The sequence below is a fragment of the Chrysemys picta genome, chromosome 23, assembly GCF_011386835.1.
Source record: "Chrysemys picta bellii isolate R12L10 chromosome 23, ASM1138683v2, whole genome shotgun sequence".
NCBI classification, from domain to species: Eukaryota; Metazoa; Chordata; order Testudines; family Emydidae; genus Chrysemys; species Chrysemys picta.
This window is the reverse complement of record NC_088813.1, coordinates 17,310,568-17,335,042: the sequence shown is the minus strand read 5'-3', so window position 1 is coordinate 17,335,042 and position 24,475 is coordinate 17,310,568. Positions and strand designations below refer to the sequence as shown.

The following is a 24,475-nucleotide window of genomic DNA, read 5'->3' as shown; positions in this document are numbered from 1 at the left end:
CTTCCGGGAGTCCTGGGAACATCAGGCAAACTCCCCCCCCCCCCCCCCCCCCGCCCCCAGCTGCCATGGCCCTGAGTCCAGTTCTACCACCCTGGAATCCCACTCGAATTCCTACACCTCTCCCTAGCCAGGCTGGCTTCTCGGTTACACTTTTACCACTTCAGTGCTGAAAAGGGGGGGGCAGTTTGCTCAGCTGAATATGAACCTGAGCCTTTGAGGAGAGACTCTTCCCCACACATCTAGGGTTGGTGTAGGGAGTGTGTGTGGTTTTTTGTTTTATAAACATACTTCCTTCTGTGTCTGTGAAACGGAGAAACAATCCAGAGCTGGAACCCACTCAAAAAAAAAAAAAAAAAAAAAAAAAAAAGTAACCAGCCAACCCAGTCCTGAGCTGTGTTAGCCCATCAAAGAGTCTGTGAAAAACCTTTCCTCCCTCCCTTGTGCAGTCATTTGCAGTGCTGCCCAGCACAGCTCTGTCCTCTCTCGCTCCCCCTCTGCAAAGGTACCATCAGCGACTGCTGCACTTCCCATGGAATAGACTAGTCTAACAGCAATAAAAGTTAGTTTATTCAGAGTACCTCCCCCCCAATAAACCCCCAAACCAAACTCCCTTCTGCAAGCCTGAGGAGACTGTTTGTTTCATCTAACAAGGTAAGGACTTTATTTCTCTTTCTTGACATATTCTCCTATTCCTCCTTTTTCTTATCATTCACCTAGATACCTATCACATGTTGCATTAAGCTCAGACTAAAGAAAATCTCTTTAATTTCTCAGTCACGAGACCCTCTAATTCTGATTAGTTTTTCCCCAAGCAGAGAGGAATATTGCAAAGGAATATTCTCTCTTTCCAGGAGAACTTTAGTCTGTGTGCTTTTCTTGATTTCTTCTGTCCCTTTTATCATCCCTTTATTTTTCCCCTGACCCATTTTTAATTCTGTTCCTTTTTAATTGTATCAAGAGTATGTGATGTTCAAACAGTGTTAATGAGAAACCGGACCCAGGTTGGGGCAGAGATGGCTCCAAGGTCCAAACCCTACTTTCCTGTCTCGAATGTTTGTAAGAAAAATGTGTGGGAAAAGTTCTGTGCCCCCAGGGACCCCGATCCCTAGCAAATCGACTTTTAGTTCAATTCCATTATCTGCTCAGGAAGCTGTCCTCTTCCAATTTGAGATATCTGTACTCACCCTGACTCTGATAGGCACTGAAGAAAAGTATGTGTCACCTCAGCTAACTTCACATACATCCTGGGCTGGGAAGTAGAAGGTTCTTATTTTATTGTTTTTAAGGACATTTCTGTTCATTGAATTCTCACCCACCAGTTCCTAAAATTTGAACATTCTTAATAAACCAAGAGAGTCGCCCCTATACGTTTGCCCCAGGCTGACCTACTTGGAGATATTTCCTCCTCTACGGGCAGCTTTGCTATAAAGAACATTTTTAATAAATCATAAGGCCAGCAAATTCCTGGGATTTTTATTGCCTCTATAAAAATCCAATTTTGATCCATCAGCAAGGGACACTGGGAAACTATTCTTTTCAGCTGCCATGTCCCATGCATACTGAATGCTAAAATGATAGCAATGTCTGCATTAGTACGTTTTACCTTCTCGGGCTGTGGTGGTAACTCTGTGTAGTAGAAGAGAATTCTCTCTCTCTCTCTCAGATGCTGCATCTATCATACACATCAAATAATCTTGTTGTAGGGGCAATGATAGGCCAACTTCTCCTTTAACTGAATCTAACTAACTATTGTGGTTTTAGATCCTCAAACCCCTAAGAAGCTGAACATTAAAGACTATTTGGGGAATCTAACTCTCCAGGGTTTCTGCCATTTTGCTACATTGTAGGACAGGTAACGCACACCCCTTCCCCCTTTTTGGCATGCCCAAAGCTAAAAGAGTAAAAACCTCCATGGAGTTAAGTCAGCGAGGACACAGGACATGCTAGCAATTTGGTTCGAGTGTGGACTAGGTTTTTTCATCCCATTTCTCTCAGGCATCAGAAGGGGAAAAAAAAACTGCTAGAAAATTGGTTCAATGCTATAATAAAGAACCATCAGTTTGCATTTATTCAGCACAACTTCCAAGATTAGTTTCACTGAAACGTTTATCTTTGTTTTATTTTTCTTTCCTTGTCCACCTGGGTCAGAAAAGATCAGATCCCTATAACTCCATCAGCAAGTAGCTTCTTTTGATTCACCTGTTCCAATCGGCAGCAATGTTTGCCCAGGAATCGGGGTGAGTGGGCTTAGCTGTAACTTTAGAAGCCACATTCACGTTTGAATCCGAGAGCTGTCAGGATCTCATCACGTTTTTGGAACATGTGTGATGCTCTCACCGTGGAATTCACTTACAATCATAAGTAGGTGGAGGAAGGAACCCAGCTCTGGGTCATAATAGCCCTGACTGGAAACGAACGTCTGATCTCCTCCGTGTAAGTGTAACAGCTGAGTTACCCTTTTAAAAAAAAGAGAAAATTTGACTGTCTAGATGTATTTGTTTCCTGTTGCCTTTGTTTTAGGCTACAGAAAGCCAGATTGCAGTAAGCGGGGTGGAGAATTCAGCTTTTCTTTGTACGGGGCTGCACTGAAGTTCTTTGCAGTGATTCATATATTCCATTCATATGCAATACAGTATTGCTAAGGGTGAACGGGGACTGCGTGTTTTGTTTTGTTTAAAGCCACAAGCCCTAGAAGTGTCAAAAGTTATTCACACCTGGGTGAAATCTAGGATTTTTCTGTCTGTGGCTTCTGGCAGCAGCTCAGCATAGCTCTCCATGGCAGGGTTTTCTGTTTTCCCTTTTGATATCCTTTCATACTGTTGCAGGCAGACGGCCACAGCAGCTGTTTCTCTCTGACTTCCAAGTGTTTCTTGGTCTTTTGTCACTATCTTGACCTGCCATCCTGAGGAACAGCATGCACTGCATTGTGTTGGGAGACCCCAGAACCACATGCAATCTGAATTCAGGGGCTTGGAGCTAGCGCCTGTTCTCTCTCCCTACTGTGAATTTTACCTGTGGGTTTCCCCAAGTGCAGGGCTGGCTGCCTTCTGTCTGTAAGATACTAGAGAGACGAGGTGGGGGAGGTAATATCTTTTATTGGACTAGCTTCTGCTGGGGAAAGCGACAAGAGTCTCTGGGTAAGATGCAGCATTTGAAAGCAGCCACGAGCAGCAGCAGCGTTTCGATAGTTTTGTGGCTTGGTTAAACGCTACCTCCAATGTGTCACTTCTCATGAAAGAGTAACCCAGGCTACCAGAACTGCAGCCAAAAATACAACCAGACTTTTCCCCTGGAGAGCAGAACACTGTCCTATTTACACTTCACCATGTGGGGTCTATGTATGTGAGCATACCCAGTGAAGAATGGACAAGGGACAGACTGCCAAGAAAGTCGTGGACTTACAGGAGTCAGAGGAAGAACTTGGAGATCCAATCAAAGGAAGATGGATCTCCAAGGCATCCTCCTATTTAGATGCAGTCAAGATAGTTAAACAGGACTCTTCAGTGTGCAGTAATCTCATCCCTCTCACTCTGCATGGAAAGGTTCAGGCTTAGGACCCATGAATGAGGCTCTCTTCTCTCCCCCCCGCCCCATTACCTGGTGTAGGAACATACCTTGGAGTAAATTCTTTCTGCAGAAATACAGTGGCAATGAGCCAAACACATGAGAAGATAAACTCCAGTGACATCAACTGAGTGACTCTGAAGATGACTTTGGTCCAGTGCCGTTTTTGGAAAGACCAATAGGTTACTTTAAAAGATTTGGGGCTAAATTCTGCCCTCAGTTATGCCCATAAGTCCTACTGAAGTCAGGACCCATGGGCATAAACATAAACCGATGGTAGCCCTTATAGCATTGAATTAGGCTTTGCTGTTCCTTTGGTGTGACTAGGGCACAGTAATGGGGTGGAAGAACATCTCCCTAGTGGTGAGATGAAAAATTAATAATTTAATAATTAGATTTTGGAACAGAGTAATGGGTCAGAGGATCCTGGGGCTACTGGTCCTCCAGCTCATATCAGAGACACTAAAAGACCAAGAGAAGGGATCCACTGGAATTTCCACCAGATCTTTCATGGTTGGGGACAGAAGGGCAGAGCACAACTTTCAGAGCTCCCCTAAAACACTAGGATTTGCCATGCTGGAGTCGCCCATACCCTACCTCTGGCAGTGGCCAATGTCTGATGCTACAGAGGAGGCTGAAAATTATTTAACATGAGACTTCACCATTTAGACCCTCTGTCTGCACACGATCAATGCATTGTGCTGACCCCTGGGGGAACTTGGACAATAATTGTGCTCTGAGCACGGCGACTTATAGCCCTTGGAAGCCCTCACTTCTATGGTGCCCCTGTTGGGAGGCAGTGAGGGGGAAGAGTGGGGGAGACCGCATGGTCACTAGAGTTGCAGCCAGGACTTCTGAGTTCTATTAATGACTCTAGGCAAGTCGCTTCCCCTCTCTGCTTCCATTTCCCTATCTGTAAAATGGGCCTAATAATATGATCCACTGTAACATGATTTGAGACGCGTAGTTATGCTCAAGACTGTGAGGAGCTTGGATATCACAACAATGGGGGGGGGGGCACTTTAAAGTATTTTAGATGGAGTGCACGCTAAGTGCTAAGCATCTTTGTTGTAGCATGAGTCTAGCGTGGAGCATCATCTTTGGATGAAATAAAATACAGGGGCTCTGACCTCCAGGATAAGAGGCCTCTCTCCACCTGGTTCTCCTGGATGGCAGCGTTCTGCTCTTGGGACCCTTCTTTTGCTCTGCGTTTGCCAAGACTGTAGCAGAGAGACTGGTTGGGGGACAGAGCGTGTAGGAATGCACAGATATTCTACCACACTGCTCTGTAGAGGGTTTATGGGATTTCTGCTTTGTTATAAATCCATTCCAAAGGAACTTAGGAGACAGTTTTTAGTTTAGTTTAAGCTGATCTATAAGGGGATCATTATATGATATAACAAAGTATTTGTAGATGCTTTTCCAGCATGGTTTTTTTTTTTTTTTTTTTTTTTTTTTTTTTTTGCGGTTTGTTTATTTTCATCTAGAACGTTTTCTTTGACTGGAAGAAAAATGGTGGAAGAAAAAATGCCCGTTTCAAATGCTCTCGTTATAAAGGTCTGCGTTCAAAGGTTACTAATGGACCTGTTGCCACGAAGGTTCCAATACATTCCCTCCTGCCATCCCTCGCAATGACCTGAAAAGTGACTCTATCCACGGCCCTGGAGCGAGGGGAACATTGTATCAACAGTATGTCAGGGAACGTCACCTGCAAAATACATTAGCTCTGGTGGAAAGGGCGCGAAGGGCTGTTCTCTCTCCCTTTCTCACACACACAGCCTGTCTTTCTCGCTCATATTTCAGCTTCTCCACAGCTAGGAAAGCAACAGAGTTTCCATTCTCCTGTGCTGCAGACAGTGTCTGTAACAACACAACCTCATAGTTCTGCAGGGTGGGGCCATAAAACGATACTGAATTTCACTTGTCCTGAACGCCGGCTCCCTCCCACCCCCTCCTCCTTTCCTTTCTTTAGACTGCTCCAAAAATATCTACCCTTGCAGAAAGGCATAGAAAGCAGAGCCTCGTCTTTCTGTATAACCCTTCCCTTGTCTTTGCCAAACGTCACTTTCGATCCTGTGCTTTACAGGCAAGGAGGGCATCCATTCATGAGCGCTTGCCAGCTGAAGGGATGGCAAATTGACTGATTGGAGAGGCAGAGGGGGTTCGGTTGGTGAACAGCATTTAAAGGCACAGATCTGCATGTACACCCAACACTGGCTCAAGGGCCTGGGGAACTTTGTGCCTTTTTCCCTTCCCCGCCTGTGTTGTGCTTGGCTACGTTCTATGGGGGGATGTTAGTGAGGGAAAGAAAAGGGGAGATTGCAGAAGAAACCAACTGTTCCCCGTGGAATGTCGGAGACTTTAAAGTGTCCAGTCAAAAGCAGGGAGGGGAGGGGGAGCATGCACACGCACAGGTGTGTGTGTTTTCCATGGAATTTATACATTTTAACAAACTAATTAAAAGCAAAGAATTTTCCCACGCATGTGAATTTCCTCGATTCAGTTTGTAGCGAGTGCTGGCTCGGCCTCTTCTCTCTCTGCCTCAGGAAAAGTGCCCCCCTGAAATGATACAGCCTGTAATAGTTTCCCATGTCGTGCTGGCTTTATCTTCAAGTGCTTGTCCCCCTCGTGAGCAGTACGTTCGGGGTACAGAAATGCTCCTTCCTGCCACTGGTGCAGCACTGGACTTCGGTAAGCCCCAGCTCCCGTGTAGACACGACACTTTCAGAAGAGCTTCTGTGCGTTGAGGTGCTGAATACTTTGGGGAATCTGTCTGTTACTTTGGTGCCTACATGGAAGCTGCGCTCTTGTGAAAACCCAGCCCTGGTTGTGAATGTTACGTCCTGGAAAGTCTGGATCTGAGCTCCTGGGAGGGGGAGAATCTAACCGGTTCAGTGCAGTGTGGGGCTGTACGGTCAAGTGTCTCCCCACCGAATCATCCTTTCACAGTCAGTCAGGCAGAACTATTGACTTGGAGGGGCCTGCATGGATTTAAAGCAAAGGAGAATCTGCCCCCTGAATAATGACCTTCCTTGCTTTCTTTTTTCCCCTCTTAGGGTTGAATCTCAAATTGTTTTCCCAATGGTACTTGGCAGGTGCCGAGTATATTACTTTCCTTTCTCTTCTCTCCAGTTGGTTTTTCATCCTTTTCCCAGATGCATCACTTCTACCCAGGGATGTCAGGCCTCTCCAGGTGATCCAAAGCATACTATGTGAACTTGGAAGTGAGAAGATCCAATCAGACTGAGAAAAGCCCTTGATTTGCTGGATTTCAGTAAAAACAAGGAGTCTGGTGGCACCTTAAAGACTAACAGATTTATTTGGGCATAAGCTTTTGTGGGTAAAAAACTCACTTCTTCAGATGCATGGAGTGAAAGTTACAGATGCAGGCATTGTTATACTGACACATGAAGAGAAGGGAGTTACCTCACAAGTGGAGAACCAGTGTGGAACAGGCCAATTAAATCAGGGTTGATGTAGTTCACTCCCAATAACTGATGAGGAGGTGTCAATTCCAGGAGAGGCAAAGTTGCTTTTGTAGTGAGCCAGCCACTCCCAGTCCCTATTGAAGCCCAAATTAATGGTGTTAAATTTGCAAATGAATTGTAGTTCTGCAGTTTCTCTTTGAAGTCTGTTTTTGAAGTTTTTTTGTTGAAGGATGGCTACTTTTAAATCTGTTGTTGAATGTCCAGGAAGATTGAAGTGTTCTCCTCCTGGCTTTTGTATGTTACCATTCCTGATGTCTGATTTGTGTCCATTTATTCTTTTACGTAGAGACTGTCCGGTTTGGCCAATGTACGTGGCAAAGGGGCATTGCTGGCATATGATGGCATATATCACATTAGTAGACGTGCAGGTGAATGAGTCCCTGATGGTGTGGCTGATGTGGTTGGGTCCTCTGATGGTGTCGCTAGAGTAGATATGGGGACAGAGTAGGCAATGAGATTTGTTACAGGGATTGGTTCCTGGATTAGTGTTTCTGTGGTGTGTAGTTGCTGGTGAGTATTTGCTTCAGGTTGGGGAGCTGTCAGTAAGCGAGGACCGGCCTGCCTCCCAAGGTCTGTGAGAGTGAGGGATCGTTTTCCAGGATAGATTGTAGATCGTTGATGTGCTGGATAGGTTTTAGCTGGGGGCTGCATGTGATGGCCAGTGGTGTTCTGTTATTTTCCTTGTTGGGCCTGTCCTATAGCAGGTGACTTCTGGGTACCCGTCTCGCTCTGTCAATCGGTTTCCTCACTTCCCCAGGTGGGTATTCTAGTTTTAAGAATGCTTGATAAAGATCTTGTAGGTGTTTGTCTCTATCTGACGTATTGGAGCAAATTCGGTTGTATCTTAGGGCCTGACTGTAGACAATGGATTGTGTGATGTGTACTGGATGGAAGCTGAAGGCCTGTAGGTAAGTATAGTGGTCAGTAGGTTTCCGGTATAGGGTGGTGTTTATGTGGCCATCACTTATTTGTACAGTATTTCACTGGATTTGCACTGTATTGCACTGGATTTCAGTGTACCAGTCAAACATCTGGTCTAGAGCAGAAGCAGAGAATAGATGCTAGTTCAGATGGACCATTGGTGCATTCCAGTTTGGTAACTCTCCATATTTCTACACATCTCTTGTGGATGGAAGGTCAAAAATGTCATCTGTGCATCAATAACCTTCTCAATAAAGCAAATTCCCAAGAACAAACCTCTGGGGAATCTGCTTGCACACTTCTGACAGGTCTTCATTCATCTTCAGCTTCCACATCACAGCTCAAAGTTGCCTGCTAGTGATTTCCAGCCCCTGAGCAGATCTTCAGTGAGGTTCTGAATCTTTTCCATACTGAGACTGCTTCCGTGGTGAATCTCTTCCCATCTAGCCAGAATCTAGCTGCCTCCTAGCCCCATTTAGCAATACAGGGAAGACAGGGTGGCCTTGAACCTCAGGTTGAGAACTGAGGGACCAAAAGAAGGCTTCAAAAACTGGCAAGAATTACCTCGACTCGATGGGAGGCACAGTGGTGACAGGGCCAGTGTAAGAACCTAGAGAGAGAGGGAGTAAAAATTTCAAAAGCGCTTAAGAGACTTAGGAACCTAATTTCCTTGAAAGTCAATGGGATGCTATCTCCTAAGTGACTTAGGTGCATTTGAAAATGTTCCCCAGTGTCTTTGCAGCTTCATTTTCAAATCCCCCTGGCAAGCGTCAAAGAATGAGTTCTCCTTGCGTCTGCACATCTCACTCTGCTCAGCATCTTGTTCTCTTGATAATTGTTACCATCAAGGAGGCTTCATCCTCCCTTTTAGGTTCCTCCTTTTCAAAACACAAGACAACAGGATTCAGATCCGTGCTTCCACGCTGCTCAGTGGACGTTGACTGTCCACCACAGGTTGTCCTCTGCTCCTACCTACACAATCCCTTGTATCGTTCATTGTCCATAGCACCACAAATCAACACACAGCCTCACAAACAGCGAGGCAGACCGACCTGCTCCCTGCCCCAGAGTGTGCCCAGCTGCTGAGTACAAGATCCAGAACAATTCTTCGGCTCCCTCCTCTGGAGTTATTGATGAGAAATGCTGGGGGAGGCGGGGAGCAGTGAGGCCCTTGGAGAGGAAAGGGGGAGCATTCAGGACAGATCCAGCAGCTTGATAAAGGCACAAAGGGGAGAAAGGGAGCAGTGAGGTGAGACCAGGAGGAAGAGTGAAGAAGGGAAGGAAGAGAAGAGTGAGGGGGGATTTGATAGCAGCCTTCAATTACCGGAAGGGGGGTTCCAAAGAGGATGGAGCTCGACTGTTCTCAGTGGTGGCAGATGACCAGAACAAGGAGCAATGGTCTCAAGTTGCAGTGGGGGAGGTCTAGCTTGGATATTAGGAAAAACCTTTTCACTGGGAGGGTGGTGAAGCACTGGAATGGGTTACCTAGGGAGGTGGTGGAATCTCCTTCCTTAGAGGTTTTTAAGGCCCGACTTGACAAAGCCCTGGCTGGGATGATTTAGTTGGGGATTGGTCCTGCTTTGAGGAGGGGGTTGGACTAGATGACCTCCTGAGGTCCCTTCCAACCCTGATATTCTATGATCCTATGAATGTGAAGAGGAATAGGCGGAAGCAAGAGCAAAGATATAGGGGAAGGTCAGATTCTTTTTTTAACCAAGTACTTATATGGCCCTCATCAGCCTAGTACCTGAGCACCTCGTAGGACTGCCACGGCAGTCCGAGAAGTGCAGTAAGAGAGAGGAAGCCAATGGGTTGGATTGGGGTGCCTTGTATTGTCAAACCACTTAACTCAAGGAAATCCCTAGTGGCTTCCAGCCCCTGAGGATGATTTAGTTGGGGTTGGTCCTGCTTTGAGCAGGGGGTTGGACTAGATGACCTCCTGAGGTCTCTTCCAACCCTGATATTCTATGATTCTGAGGTCAATAAAGCAGTAAATCACAGGGAAGAAAACTAAACTCAAAGCTTTCTCGACAGCAAGAGTATTCTCCCTATACTGAAACCTTAGCTCTAGGTGCTTCCTTTGAATGTCTCTCACTCTTCAGCCCACCTAGAAACCATCTCCCTTAGCTTAAAAGATCCGTGTCTGGATGGCTCTCTCCCTTGTGGTAAGAATGTGGCAAGAAGCCCGTGGTTGCTTTGGCATCCATGCATCTTCCAGCTCAAGTGTTTAATAACATGTAGCACTTTACAAAGTGCTGTGTGAGTAGGGTTGCCAACCCTCCAGGATTGTCCTGGAGTCTCCAGGAATTAAAGATGAATGATCTATATAAAGGGTATGTCATTTGATGAATCTCCAGGAATACGTCCAACCAACACTGGCAACCCTATGTACAAGCCTTCGCTAAGCGATCTTCCTGGCATCTGTGGGAGGGGAGGAAGGTTAGCGTCTATCCCCGTTTTCCACCCCGCCAGCACCATGCTCTGTACAATGGAGACGCACAGAAGCAAAGGCCAACGTTTTCAAACATGGGTGGGAAGCATGTAAAAAGTATTCATCGGTGCAGAGCACACCCAGCTCCTGTTGGCTTCACTGGAGTTATACCAGTGTAAACACTATGTAACTGACAGCAAAATTTGGCCTCCGGAATCTCTTAAAACCTACAGAGTTCTGCCCGTCTACTCAAAGGCTGATTGACCTAGAAAGCCCAGCTCTACCTATGCTCTATCCTTTTTCCTTGCGGATCACACTGGAAACAGCTGTGAACTTTCTCTATTGTTCTTCCAAAGGGTTTTATTTCATTGCTCCTTTCCAAGTTGAGAGGGGTCTAAAGAAGAGGGTCTTACACAGAACTTCATCCAGATGAATGAGATGATGTTGCTGGCTGTTGAGCGGAGATCTAACCTCTGTCTTTATCCGCAGACAATATGCCAGTGGGAGTGCACAGAAATACAGTCTTTCTTCTGAGGTGCATTAGTTGTATTCTGCCTACTGTAATTCCTGCACTTTTCACTTGGAGAATGTATGCTTCTCTGCTTCCTGTTTTAAACTGCCGTGTAGTGTTCCTGTGTGCCTTTGAACAGTTTGTGTTTCACTCCAGAAGTGGCTGCACTTCAGTGGTGAGGAAGGGTGACCCCTGTGAATAGCTGAGGTCTGTAAAGTCTGCTAGGGTCATTTTAGGAGAGAGGCTGTGGTGTCGTCATCACAGATGTTTAGCTTTTTGTCCAGATTCCATTTAAAGGAGCACTGGAGGTGTCATAATGTAACATGGATCAGGACCTTCCCGGAGCGCCTGTGACTCCGTTCTCTGTAAAATAGTTGCAATGATATTTAAAGCCGAGGGCAAATGCACCTGCTTTCAGGTTTTGGTACAAGTGCGAAAGCTCAGCCCAGTTTTGTTTTTAAAAAGTTACCTGAGGTTGATCAAGCCTGGGACAGATTTTATGGCTTCCTATCGAAATCCTGTGGTTTTGCTGTGAAACTTGGCAGCTCTGACTGCTTTTGATTTGAGATGTTGGCTTTGTTCCATCCCCAAACTCAGAATAAAACTCCAGAAGGGGGCAGAGTGTGTGAATCCAACGTGCATCGGAGCTTGCAACCCCCTTTGCAAAGGGAAACCGAGGACGTTTGCATGGCTGTAATGGGAATGTTCTAGTTCTGGGCTCAAGCGATAACCCCTTTGGGGACAAGATACCACTAATGCAAGGGCTAACAGCTGAGCAAACAATTCGGGGGAGAAATTCTGCAAAAATTCCTTGGAATTCAAAAGCAGATTTAAATTCTGATGTGTTTGCAACACTTTTGTGTCTGTCTCCTGCAAACATTCGAGCCATTGGGCGTTAACAGCACCGATATACCCAGAGCAAAACTCCCCCCACACACGGTGCAGAGAGCCAGCACCAGGCACAACTCACACCCCACCTGCGTCCTATTTGAGAACTTAGGTGGGACACAGTGCACCGGCACCTTGCCAGCCAGGGACGCAGGAGTGAATTTTTCCCAGAAAAGCCCATTTTTAGCACAAAAAAAATGTATAACGAGAATTTTGAAGGCACATTCCACTGTGAAATCCGTGCTCTTGGGGAGCGACGTAAATTATCCATTCAGAGGAAAAGGACAACGCTACATTTCATTTTTTTTTATTGGTATTGCCACCCCCCAGCATTCAAAGCTCATGAGTCAGGGTCCCAAAGATCATGATATTTTTCTTTAATTACTAAGTTTTGAGTTTGCTGTCCAGTTCCTGAGCCTTCCGGTGCAGTCAGATCCCAGTTTCAGTTTCTTCTCTGCAACCATGAGGGCTTAGAAACTTCTTTGTTGTTTGTAACCAAAGTTAAGCTATTTGGGCAACTTCTTGATTCAAGGGGCTGGGAGATTAAGAAGAACACACAATATCGCAAGGGTTGTTAACACTGTTGTTGTAGCATTTCTGGGCCCCTACTGTGATCAGCGCCCCATTGTTCTAGACACTTTACAGGCACAGAGTAAGAGACTGTTCTGCTCCGAAGACCAGACTTGCGTAACCAACCCAACCTATTGTGACTGTCCAGCTGCAAACATACAAAGCATGAAGGTTCTGAAGACCAACGGGTCTTCATGGGAAAGTTCCTGAACAGTTTTGAATAACAACTTTGAAGATCCTGGCCACTGATTTGTTGACAATTCCTGAACACACAAATATGAATGAAATCCACCCCATAAACAGGGCTGTGAATTATTTCCTCCGTTCTAGCCATGAAGCATGAGCCATTTTGTCCTAAAATATTAGAGCTTTCACCAGAGCAGAAGAAGACTGGACAGCAGAAAGTTGCTGGAGGGTTTGGTTTTTTTTTTTTTTTTTTTTTAATTTAGTTGCTTTTTAAAGTGAAGATAAAAGAGGGAACCGGTCAGTTTTGCATCAGCTCCTCCTGCTCTGTGGTGAAAGGCAGATTTCTTTCTTTAATGTCTCTTGAACTGGAGATGAGGAGTGGGGTGGAGGGAAGGGAAAGTGGCAGCATTAGCTCCACGATCTCGCTGCCTGGTTCCGTAATCTCTTCATTCCTTCCCACCCGGCTTCACAAAACCTGCCCACGTTCAGGCCAAAGGAGCTCCTGAGCCAACTGGCTGGGAAACTGCAAGTTCACGTGGCACGGCCTTCCTCCAGGAATTAGAGCCCTCAACCTCCGCGTGGCCAACCCAGCTCCTTTTGTTCTTACTAGACATTGTTGTTTGGCCCTCCCCTGAGTGCTTTCTCCACAAGGAGTTCTCTTATTTGCTCTTTAAAGATCACCTTCCGTGTTATTGCTGAGCATAAATTAAGTGCTAGGATAAAACCCTTTGAGACCCTGCAAGCGGTTATAAAATGTTCATTGTCCAGCTCATCTTATGCCACAGCCTTTGTTTTCCCGTCCCCTCGTGCAAGTCTAACACAGAGCATAGCAGCCGCCCTATGCCAGACCATACCACGGTAGTGCTTTTTATGAAATGTCGGGTTCATAAGAATTAATTTCATTTAAAACATTCTTTTCATTTTTCATAAAGCACAGCAAATCCGTGGTACTTACTGCAGGAATGCACCAAGAATGCTGTTGGGCAGACAGCGTATTAGCGACAATATATGAAATAGGATGGTGGAGGGAGGGGGATTTGTGGCTGGTAATCTAGTACTGCCCTAATACCAGATCTAACTACCTTAGATTCTTCCAAAGAAAGTAGAAGCCTGGTAAGGCAAGTTCCTGGAGCATCTTCTCAGGTTCCTTCATACTGACAATCACAAGGGATTTCCAAAAGAGTGAATGGCTTTAACAAAGACGGGAGTCTTATGGAATTGCATGTGATGACACTTAAAAGGCAGGAAATTTCTCATCTAAGATTCAGGGATTTGCATCTCTGGAGAACCCTTCAATGGCTTCACAGGTTGTTACAGTCCCATAGACCTCTAGCAACGGCCCAGTTCTGAAGCCACAGTCAGTGGGAGTTGTACTTGCGCCAGCCAGTTCGGCTCTTAATCAAGCTGGGTTCCGCTGGGACTTCTGCCTCGAGTGAAAACTCGCATGGGCAGCTGATGGAGCTTTTTCAATGACTGGCCAACAAACCTACAACTCCTGGGAGACACCAAGCTGGCCATAGACCTCCGGGTTCTCAGAGCAAAATGCCAGGCCCTCGGATTCTGACCTCGCTTTCCCATGAAAACAGACAAATAAAAAAACTTCAAAGTATACAAATTCCAGTCTGAGAGTGGCCTTCAGGATCTCCCTGGACTCTCTTTGCATGCTGCTTTACGCACTCACTGCTCTGGTTGTCTTGGAGAGGAGCAGAAAGAGAGTGCCAAGAGATAGTTAAACACCATCTCTGTGGGGCTGTCTTCAGCGTCACTACAGCGGTGCCTGTGTTGCCCAGTGGCGAGGGAGCTGGCCTGGGAGGCAGGTGAGCTGGCTCTGTTGCTGAGCACGTGTCAATTCACGCGCTGTTTTGTCCACATAAATCATAAGCTGCAGGTGGCAGGGAATGTCTCTTACTGTGTTTGCACAGTACCAAGCAAACAGGGCCTTGATCTTGGTTTGGGCACCAGGTGATCCTAGAACACACAATAGTAACTGTACTTTTGGGGATGGCACAGGAATGTCAAGACTCCACGTGGCCCATGACGTGGGGACTGTGGGCCATCGTGTCTTTCCCTGTTGAGGAAGCGAGCTATAGGATTCCTTTCCAACACCCTTGATTTCATTAGTTACATCTCTGTCCTGGGGCAGCTGCCATCCTCCCTTCCCTGCCCCCCGTCCCATGTTCTGGCAGCCAGAGACTATTCCATGGTGTGAGTCCTCCCCATCCCCCCTCCCCACCCACGCACCCACCAAACAGCATATGGATTACAAGTTTAATGGTCTTCTCTTTCCTATTTTTATATGAACTTGACTTCTGAGGACATGGGTGCTTACCACGTACCTTTCTGATCACGTCACACTCCCTCCCGTAGCCCCCGTGGTGGTGGGCGGGGTACTTCCTTTGCGGTGAGCAAGCTTTGGGAGCTTGGAGGAATTGGCAGATTACGCTGAGTCTCCCCAAACTCAAGACCAATAAATGCCTTACCATGCCAGTGAGTCCCTGGCTGCTTCTGGTGTCCGTAGTTTTACTTCTGACCTCAACAGGAGCAGGACACAGCCCTGTGTTTGCAGTGTCTGCAAGGCTCTGAATGCAGCATGACGTAACCTGTCTCGCTGTTCCGCAGCGCTCCTCTGTGCTGCTAGTAAAACCGTCTTCTCAGCTGTTGGAAGATGCTCACTGGGGCCCCATCCAAATCCCACTAAAGTCAACGCGAAAACTCCCACTGACCCTGGTGAGAGTTAGATCAGGCCCCAACGTGGCATGGATGGAGTAGTAGAGTCCAAATTCTCTTTAGTACATAGGAGGAAGTCCAGGCTGGGATGTTCCTTTAGCAGCTGTGTTAATAGCCTTATGACTGCCCTGCTGGGAGCGCATCAGCTCCCATAAATTAAGCAGGGTTGTCCCTGGTCAGGACTTGGATAGGAGATGCTGGGGAAACCCTGGTGCTGTATTTCATTTTGATTTAGTATTGCACCAATGAGCCAGGCTGGTACTGGGGAGCGCTGCATTCCTGCCGGCTCAGTCTAATGGAGGAAGAGTAAATCCAGGGTCCTGACCACCCGTGGCGATTAGGAGAACTCAGGGCACTGCTTCCCAAGAGACTATCAAGGCTCATTTCCCCAGCCAAAATCCCCACTGCAGTTGTAATGGGATACAAGATTCCTTGTGCTTCTGTCCTAACCCACAGCTACTCTGTAATACCCTGGAGGTGGCTGCATTTCAGTAATGGGCAAGAGGATTTCTGTGGGGGAGAGGGGCGGGCTTGACGACTCATACCTTCAGTGATAGAGATGTCACTACGGGCAAAATTTGGCCTATCGTTTGCAGAAGGATTACTGGATAAAGGGCGTTGTAGCAACAACAGAGCCAAACTAGAATCTGTAGAAATTCTATATTCCGGCTGTGTAATGGCCCTTGCTTCTCCATGTCCCTGCCCCATGGGCTGTCACTTACATCTGTGCCAAGTCCATTTAGATTCTTAGAACAAGGAAAGGGGAAAAATGCACAGTGGGTGAAATGCATCTCTGTGCAAACAGCCAGCATAAGGCCAGGAACCAATTCCGTCCCATGTAAGCCCATCATTTCTCCAGGAAGTGCTGCCATGCCAACCATAAAGCAGCCCCTGGAATCATCTTTGCCATAACTCGAAATCTTGCAGTCAGATCTTAACTTGCATGACCCTGATGTGCTTGGAAACAGCAAAACAAATAGAAAATCTTCCTTTTCCCAGCCCACCAACAGATCATCAGAGCAGCTCAGATGCTAATAATTAAGCTGTGAGCAATCAAAGAAAGAAGATGATCCCATTAAATATTGCTGGGAAGTGAAAAGTAGGTGTTCCTGGAGTGCCACTTGTTTTTTGCTCGACTCTCCCGTCCAAGAGGATGCTAGCTTGGGTCCCTCTAGTGGCTGACTACCAGCCAAACATCTGCATTTCTTTTTTTTCTGTCAGACTTGTTTATATCAACCAGCACTGATTTTTGTATTTAAGCAGCATCTTGTCACCAATTGCATTACATGGCAGGAGGCTGGAATTTTGCTGGTTTCTCCTTATGCAGAGAAAGTAACGTGGTGAATTCCAGTGGTCGCTTCTCCCCCCTTTGCAACTTGGGTATGGAAAATGTTGACTCAACCCAGGGGCTGCTAGAAACCTGAATGCTCAATTCTGCTGACCTCCGAAATTAGGAGCAATATCTGTGCCAGTTTTTGCACATTTTATGATGATTTAATCTCGATATTTACAGCTGTTCTGAAACTATCCCAAATGATCAGTCCAGACTCAGCGCTTCCAAGCTTGCTTTTGTGATCCTGGGGGCCAACTTTCTGTGCCATTTAGGAATGGGATGTGTGGCCTTGTTTGTTAGCAGCTGAGTGCAGGATTCTTAAGAGCTCCTCAGTTGCAATCTTTGCAGGCTGCAGAACGACTGGAGGGAAACGTCCGTGAAATACCGGCGAGGGTATTTCAAAGGCGCGGCCGTGATACAGATCGCAGCTAGTTGTCTATTGCCAACTGCTCAGCAGGTTGTAGCATCCAGCAAAGCTGAGAAGAGATGTAATAAATACCAAGTTAGTTTGTTTTGGGCTGGAAATGGCCCAACTCATTGGAAAGTGAAAACTGGCTTGAAAGAGGAGCTGACGTATTCAGGTGATCTGTGCTGTATCCAAGGGCTCATCTGAATTAATGATTTAAAAAAACAACAATTAAAATTGATTCACACCACAGAGCAGTGTGACTGACCAGCAGAGGCTGGCTGGAGTGACTCTTCTGTGCCCTGCCTATAGTGGCTGGTATCGTGGATGCTCTACATCTGCTTTTATCTGCAAATTTTCGGGAAGAAGGGGAAACTTGCCCATACGCAGCTCCCTATCACCCATCATGAACATCTAGGGCCAAAGTCCATCCTCATGGTAGTGTGGGTTCACATTGCATTCAAGTATTTGGGCCAAATGTAAGTTCCTTGTTAGGTGAACATAGTCCCTGGGGCCGGCTGTCCTGAAACTGCCGCCTTTTACACCTTCCTCTGAAGCAGCTGATGCTGGCTGAGATCAGACACTGGATTGCGGCTCTGATCCAGGCTGGCAATTCCTGCCTTCCTAGGAGTGGATCAGAAAACGAGTCGGGGGGGGGGGGGGGCGCAAAGCAGCAGCGATGGGTAAGGTGAAATCGGCGAATAGGACTACTTCATTTTGCAATCTTCTATCCCTGCCCTGCCTTAGCCATGTAAGATGTTCACCCACTGACTGCCAGCAGGTGCAGATTACAATACATTGGCCTTTAACCTTGTCTCCAGCTAACGTGCTGCCTACGTCGCTGTGCTCATCGATGCTGCATTTGGCCCATAGCATGGGGGATGTTTTCAGATCTCTGGTAAGAGGCCCTTCCTAGCAGACACGCTAAAGGCAGGGTGTGTAGATGGGTGACAGGGAAATTAATACCCACCATCCCTTTGACTCGCTCTAAAGGTCTGATCCTGTGAGATGTTCAACAACCCACAGCTCTCCAGGGCTTCCAGGAGGCTCAACACTTGGCAAAATTATTCCCAGGAAGACCCTCCTCCAGTCAAGAGAAATTTGGGGCCCTGTACTTCGTGTTTTCTGGGACCCCACCCTCTACCATTTCACCCCAGTTACAGATATTTGGAGGGCGGGGGGGTGCTCTGGAACTTGGGGCCCTGGTACAATTGTCCACCCTTCTTCCTTCCATCAACCCTGGCTATCCGTAACAATTTGCCTGGCTGGGTTACTCAGACACATACGAACACCTGGCAGCGCTTCCTGTTTGACTTCTTGTGTCTGCACCCTAGACCTCAAACTCCACGTCCCCTAACCCCAGCAAATGTGCCAGGGATTTATTCTGGGTAAAAACTGCTGAGCTGCTGTGCAAGCCAGACCTCAAAAATTCAATCTTCCCCACAGTGTTTTAGTTCCGCACGTTCATTTCGTTACGTGATAGCAACACGGGGGCATAATGAAATCCCAGAAACCCAGAGACTTTTCATCGCTGGTTGGCAGGCAGGTTGGTGCATCTGCACCTCCGGTACGGGTTAAAAAAATAGAATCTGCTCTTATGCTTTAAATCAATTGATTTACTGAGCAGAACGCGGAGGATTGCTCTTCTTGTTCTGTCCAAATGGTGGCTGCTCTACCGTTCGGAAACAAAGCAAAGTGGTTGACTCCAGATTCAACCTGAATTATAGATACAAAGCTTTATTTATATAGTGGGAGGTTTGTATGTTGTTGCTCCTCATTAAAGGGCCTGTGTTTGGGTTCCAAAAGAGATCGCGTCTCTTTAGGACACAAAAAGAACTTTATTTAACGTGTTGATTTTTAAAGAGCAACTAGTGCTGTTCTTGGCTGCAGCCCAGCCACTCTTTTATGAGTTTCATAAAGGTCCTCCTCCCGCACCCCCCTCCTTTTTTTTTTGCTGCCGTTCTCTTAATTCAAACCAGAAAATTGACCGCTTAGCCTGGCAGAGGCAGGAGAAGTGATGCACTCCTCCCACTGCCTGGCAGCGACCTTAAGAGCAAAGCAACATCTGCACGATTCGTGTCCATGGTCGGAGTCCTCCATCGTGGAACTGGCTGCTAGGCTGTGAACTGGAGAGAGACCAGGAAATAATGTTGACTGCGGGACATGAGAGAGGTCTGCTAACCAAGAGCCGTGCTAGTCTGGGTTGGTGTTTGCTATGCAGCTGCCCCCCTTGACCATGGTTTGCTCTTCCAAACTTTTTATAGGTCTAAATGCTCTTTTCTCCCCCCGCAACTTTGCAGGATGTGCTATAATCAGATAATGTTCTATATGCTGATGCAACTTTGCTCCCCTCCCCCCTGAATTTTTCTGAAATAATGCCCCTGGGTGGAGCCAATGTCCAGAGAGCCAGCCGTGCGCCTCACGCTGCCTTGTGGTGATACCGTCGTGTATAAGGATGGCACCATGACACTGATGACCTACAAACAAATATGATGACATCTCTAATATGAGGTATCCGCTTGTGCACCACAGCCTTGTGAATGCCGATGGCTGCAATTGCGGGTGGTACCGTGCAACCCTCCATGCCGTCTTGTCAGTATTGTGCTGCGTTGCACTATTTTTGCAACTGTCTTGTTGCACTGACTCACTTTTTTGCAAAGTTCTGTGCATGCAGCTCACTGTTCTGTTGCCATGTGTTAGGGCAGGGAAGCACTGAGTGATGTCTGCTGTGTTGCGTTTCCTTCATGCACCATTTTACAAAATAACACCATTGGGGTGGTGTACCTTGATACTGGGTGTATAGTACTGTTGGTATTGCTTTGTATGTTGTTGACACATAACAATGCATGTGGTGTAATGGTCATTGTGGTGTAGTGGTCGTTGTGCTGTACTGCATTATTTTAGTGCAGCCTGGTACACAATGAGAGTTTGGTGCCACATATTGTTGCATTGCTCCTTTGGATCTGATGAAGTTAATATTGAGAGGGGTCATTGTGCAGTTTCAAGCACTGTTTTCTGTACTGTGTTGCGTTGTGTTGCTGCCTAGCAGCACATGTTATGAAGTTTTGTGGTTACGGTGCAAGATTGTATGAGGCAAGGGCAATGTTGTGTTACAGCCAGTTGTAGCTACTCTAGACACTCCTTGTACAACAGCCCTTCACACCCTGTCATGGTTGTCAAGTAATGGAAACACGCAGTACCGAAATACCTCTGAGGATCGGGGGCTTACCTTCCCTATCCAACATCCTACCCACCTTTCCAGCCCCTTCAGATCCAATTTCACAACCCTCCTGTTTCTAGCCGAGTTGCTGAAGAAAAAGAACAGGAGGCAGATGTGAATTTGGTAATAATGCCTGATCCTGGAGGTGCGGAGCACCCTCTGCACCTGCTGGCCTAACCTTGGGCAAAGGCTTTGTGATAAGGCCTATGACTGGTACCCAGAAGATCAGGGTTCACTCCTGTTGGCTGATGGATTGTGTATCAATTCTATTATTTCTCAAGAATTCCCAATTAACACTCTGAAATTTGGTAGGTCCTTGTCCCAAGATCAGGCCCAGGATTCTCAGGATCACTCTTCAGTTGGGAGCCCCAATGAGCAGAGCAGTGATGACAACGCTCATGCTCCAGGAAGACCTTTTATAATTACAAAATTTTGAGTATTACTACGGCTAGTCCTAGAAGTAAAATAATCTAAACCAGTAGGGGGAAGTAAGACAGTCTTGTAATAATGGCCCGCACCATTCCATGTGTATACTCACTCTATCCCTGGGGAGGATTCGATTCACAGATCCTACTCCATGCCAGTGGAGAACTCAATGGCTTGACTCAAGGCTGAAAGTTTTGTAGGCCTTGATGTCCATCACACACATACATGAATGACTCCTCCCTCCTTTACTGTATCTTAGCTACCTCACCCTCATAATATTGGGGTGTCCTTATCCTATAGGTTAGTATATTAACTAGTTTAATCTTATTAGCATATAAGTCAATTAGTCTCCATAGCTACCCGTGGTTAGGCGTCTGCTGCTGTTTTCCTCCAGAAATACTCTAAACTGGTACAAACTGTCTTCTTGAGCAGTTACCTGTCAGCAGTTTTATTCTTAATTTCAGCCCTTGTGATTTATTGCAAAACCAAGTCTTAGGCCAGCTTGTGACTTCAGGTCACTGTTACTTGACTTACCTATGTTCACTCTGTGAAGTAACTTACTCCTACGCAGGCCGTAGGGCCTTGCATCTTAACGTAAGCTCGGTGGCTACACTCTGTCACTTGAGCTCCCGGGTCCCCATCTGTCAAGTGGGGTTAAGAGTCCTTCCCTTCACGGGAAGAGCGTCACTAATTTATGGCCTCCGCTGCAGTATCTGCACACCTGCCCGTGAGGTATCGAGACGGGACAGTCTCTTAGAGGGCACTCAGCCCCGGCTGAGGATCGGGCCCAGAGAGCGGGTGCAGGAAGAAAGTGAAGGGAGTGAGAAACTGAGTTACAGGACTAGGGACGATGAGCCAGTCGGGTGACTTGACCAGTGGAATATCATTAGCTCAGCTCCTTGCTGGATGTTCGCCTGGGTTCTGCAGCTTTCATGTCCCTCTGGATCCATCCTGCTTCTTCTGCAGTTTGCTGGCTTCCCACAGCTGTAGCAGCTAAAGCTGGGATGGCCTCTGGGAGCATGTTACCCATGTCCTATCGCATCAGCAGCGAGCCGAGGGGTCTGTCCCCACCGTTCCAAACCCCTTTATCCTGCCTCTGATCCACCTCTGACCACGCCGAGTTGTTCTCTGCGGGCAGAAAGGAACTCCTCCCCACCCCCCAACTCTGCAGTTAGAGATGCCAGTTTCTGCTTACGAGTTCTTACAGGAGTCATGAGGATGGGCCTTTCCTTCTCAAAGCATCTTACGCTCCCATAAATAATTTTACTAGGTGTATGCGTGTGTGGAAAATTGACTGCAGAGGCCTCACGCCCCACTGTGCACAGTGTACCGAGTAACTGAAAGAGATCCCAGCCTTGTAAACCCATCTTGCCAACAGACTGGCGGAAAACAGGATGGAGGGAGAAGGAGGTGCAGGCTTTGCCAGGAGGTGGTGATGGATCGATTTCCATAGAAACAGGCTGTGACCATTTTCAACATTTGCAAAAAAAAGCCAGTCCACATTTGCATCCTGGTTGCACGTTAAGGTTCATAACGTGGCTTGTGGGGGTGACTCCACCTTTCCATTCCATTCAGCTTTTCTCCTTTCAACTACTTCGCCCCTCCCACCAGTGCACTCTGCTTGCTCAAATCCGCTGGGTCACTTGAGAAGCCAGGCCCAGTGAGGAGGTAGGCCTCTCTGAAAGTGCGAATCAAAGCTCTGCTCAACTGGGGAGCAGTCCAGCCGGGAAGCTTTTAATTCCTCTCTTAAGCCTTTCCTCCCTGTCCCAGCCTATGAGCAGACAGAAGTGAAGTATCTAAATTGGCAGCTTTAGGCTGTGCCTGGTATTTTTGCCTCTTATAATTCAATTCCACTTGATTACGTTTGGGAGACCCTGCCTCCGCTCAGGTGGCCAAAACCCGAGAGCCAGATCTTGAGCTGGAAGTCAGTGGGAGTCAGAACGGAATGAAGAACACGGGAACGAGCCTCTGGAAGTTAAACACTGAAAAGGCTCTGTAGGTCCCAGCCAATTAATTCCCCTGCCAGGCAGAATTACTCCCTACCTTACGTTTACCAGGGGTTCCCAAAGAGAGAGTCTCTCTCTCACATAAATCTTTCCCGTACACCGGGCCTATCTCCTCCGGGCCTGTTGGAAAGTGGTGATGACTCAGAGGAGGATTACAGGGTTTAAGACGTGTCAAGAGAACATCTTTCATTCTGAGGTGGGGATGCGCATGTGGTGCTCTCGGCTGCGCCTGCATAGATCCCGCTCGGAGGTCAGGCCAGCAGCTGCTCTTCCACTAGCCGCACAAGATTTGTTTTTACCTTGGAGGTCCCATTCATTGCAAAGCAAAAGGGACTGAAACTGGGTTTAAAGGAACGTGGAGAAAATTGGCAAAAACCAGGAAGTCCAGGAACACTGTCGCGGCTGCTCCTGACGGGCCTGTGGTGTAGCTGATGTGCGAGGCACTAGGGCACAAGTAGAGAGAGGAGTGAACCGTGTCGGTATGTGTGCGTGTATCCAGACCTGTTTGTTTCCCAGTGAGTTGTGCTGCTCCATTAGGGTATTTCTACACTGACTTGTGAACCCGAGTTTACAATTGCTGGACTCGGGTCTCTCAGCCATGCTAACCCGCCCATGCTGCACTATGCAGACTTTCCGGCTCGGGTCTGCAGCTTGAGTTGCATCCACACTGACCGGGTTTGAACCCGAGTTGTAGAGGGACTCAGGCTCTGGAGTGGGACCCACTTCCCAAGAAGCGTCCTAGGACCCAGGTCTTGAGAGCTTGCTGACCTGAGTCAGACTGATTTGTGCATGGACAGAAGGGGGACTGGGGCTCAAACCGGAGTCGGAGACCAGGCTCCAGGTGCAGTGTAGACATACCCCAAGTGTCTGCCTTGAGACCAGAGCCCCCTTTGCTTTCTTAGTGCCCATTCAGTGCCGGCTCATTCCCCCAGGCAGGCAGTCTGGGGGGGCCTTTCATTGGCATGAACCACTCACTGCAGAGCATCGGGTTGAACCTGCTCGATGCATCCAAGGGTGTTCATCCTCCATGTGACGCTGCTTGTCAGGGCACTGGCAGAGCCAAAAGTGGGGAGGGCTGCAGGCACTTACTATGCTGGGAGGATGGTGGGGGGCAGTGCCAAGGTGAGTGGGGGCCAGTGGGCAGTGCCGGGAATGGGAGGGACGAGATAGCAGGAAGTGCTGTGGTGTGTGTGTGAGGGGGGTGAGGATATTATTGTAGGGGGTGAAGAAGCAGAAATAAGATGCTTCTTTCTAACACCTCTGCCATGTGCTGTGGTCCCAATAGCCTCCTGGGGAAGGTGCCTGCCCCGCTCTGAGTCCTGCCATCACACACTCCAGCCAACATTTCAGAGCTGCTCTTCTGTTTCTCCCCTCCCTTGGCCGGGAGCTGAAGAGCAGTGAGGAACTCTGCCCTGGCACAGCCGTGGCTTTCGTCTCTGTGATCCCCTTGTCGATGAGCCTGTGTCAAAGGCTGGCTCGAGGGCCCTGCCTGACTTCAGCCCCCAAACCCCTGGAGAAGATCTGACTATCAAAATACTTACCTGGCCCCTGCCACCATCGTCTGAGGGTCCATCTACACTTCAGACAGGGGGTGGAATTCCCGGCTGAGGGAGACATTCCCATGCTAGCTTGCGTGAAAAACAATGGCTTCTGACGTCAGTGTTGACTATAGGTGACCATGTATATGCAAGGTCAGACCAGTGCAAGAACTCCAGACAGTCCCATGCGGGTCAGACAGGATTGTCCGTGACCATTGCGGGCTGCTACATCCTTGCCTTGCGCTCTTCACGTTTTTCAC

General features: G+C 47.5%; 1 protein-coding gene across 2 annotated transcripts in view; it reads left to right on the top strand.

Moving 5' to 3' along the window:
- The first annotated feature begins 444 nt into the window (after window positions 1–444).
- The window catches only part of COL8A2 (collagen type VIII alpha 2 chain), a 142,550-nt gene continuing 118,519 nt past the window's right edge, over window positions 445–24,475 (top strand). For both annotated transcript variants that reach the window (XM_024104227.3, XM_024104225.3), the window contains exon 1: window positions 445–651. The gene's annotated coding sequence lies outside the window, so the exon portion shown is untranslated. The remainder of the gene's footprint in view (window positions 652–24,475) is intronic.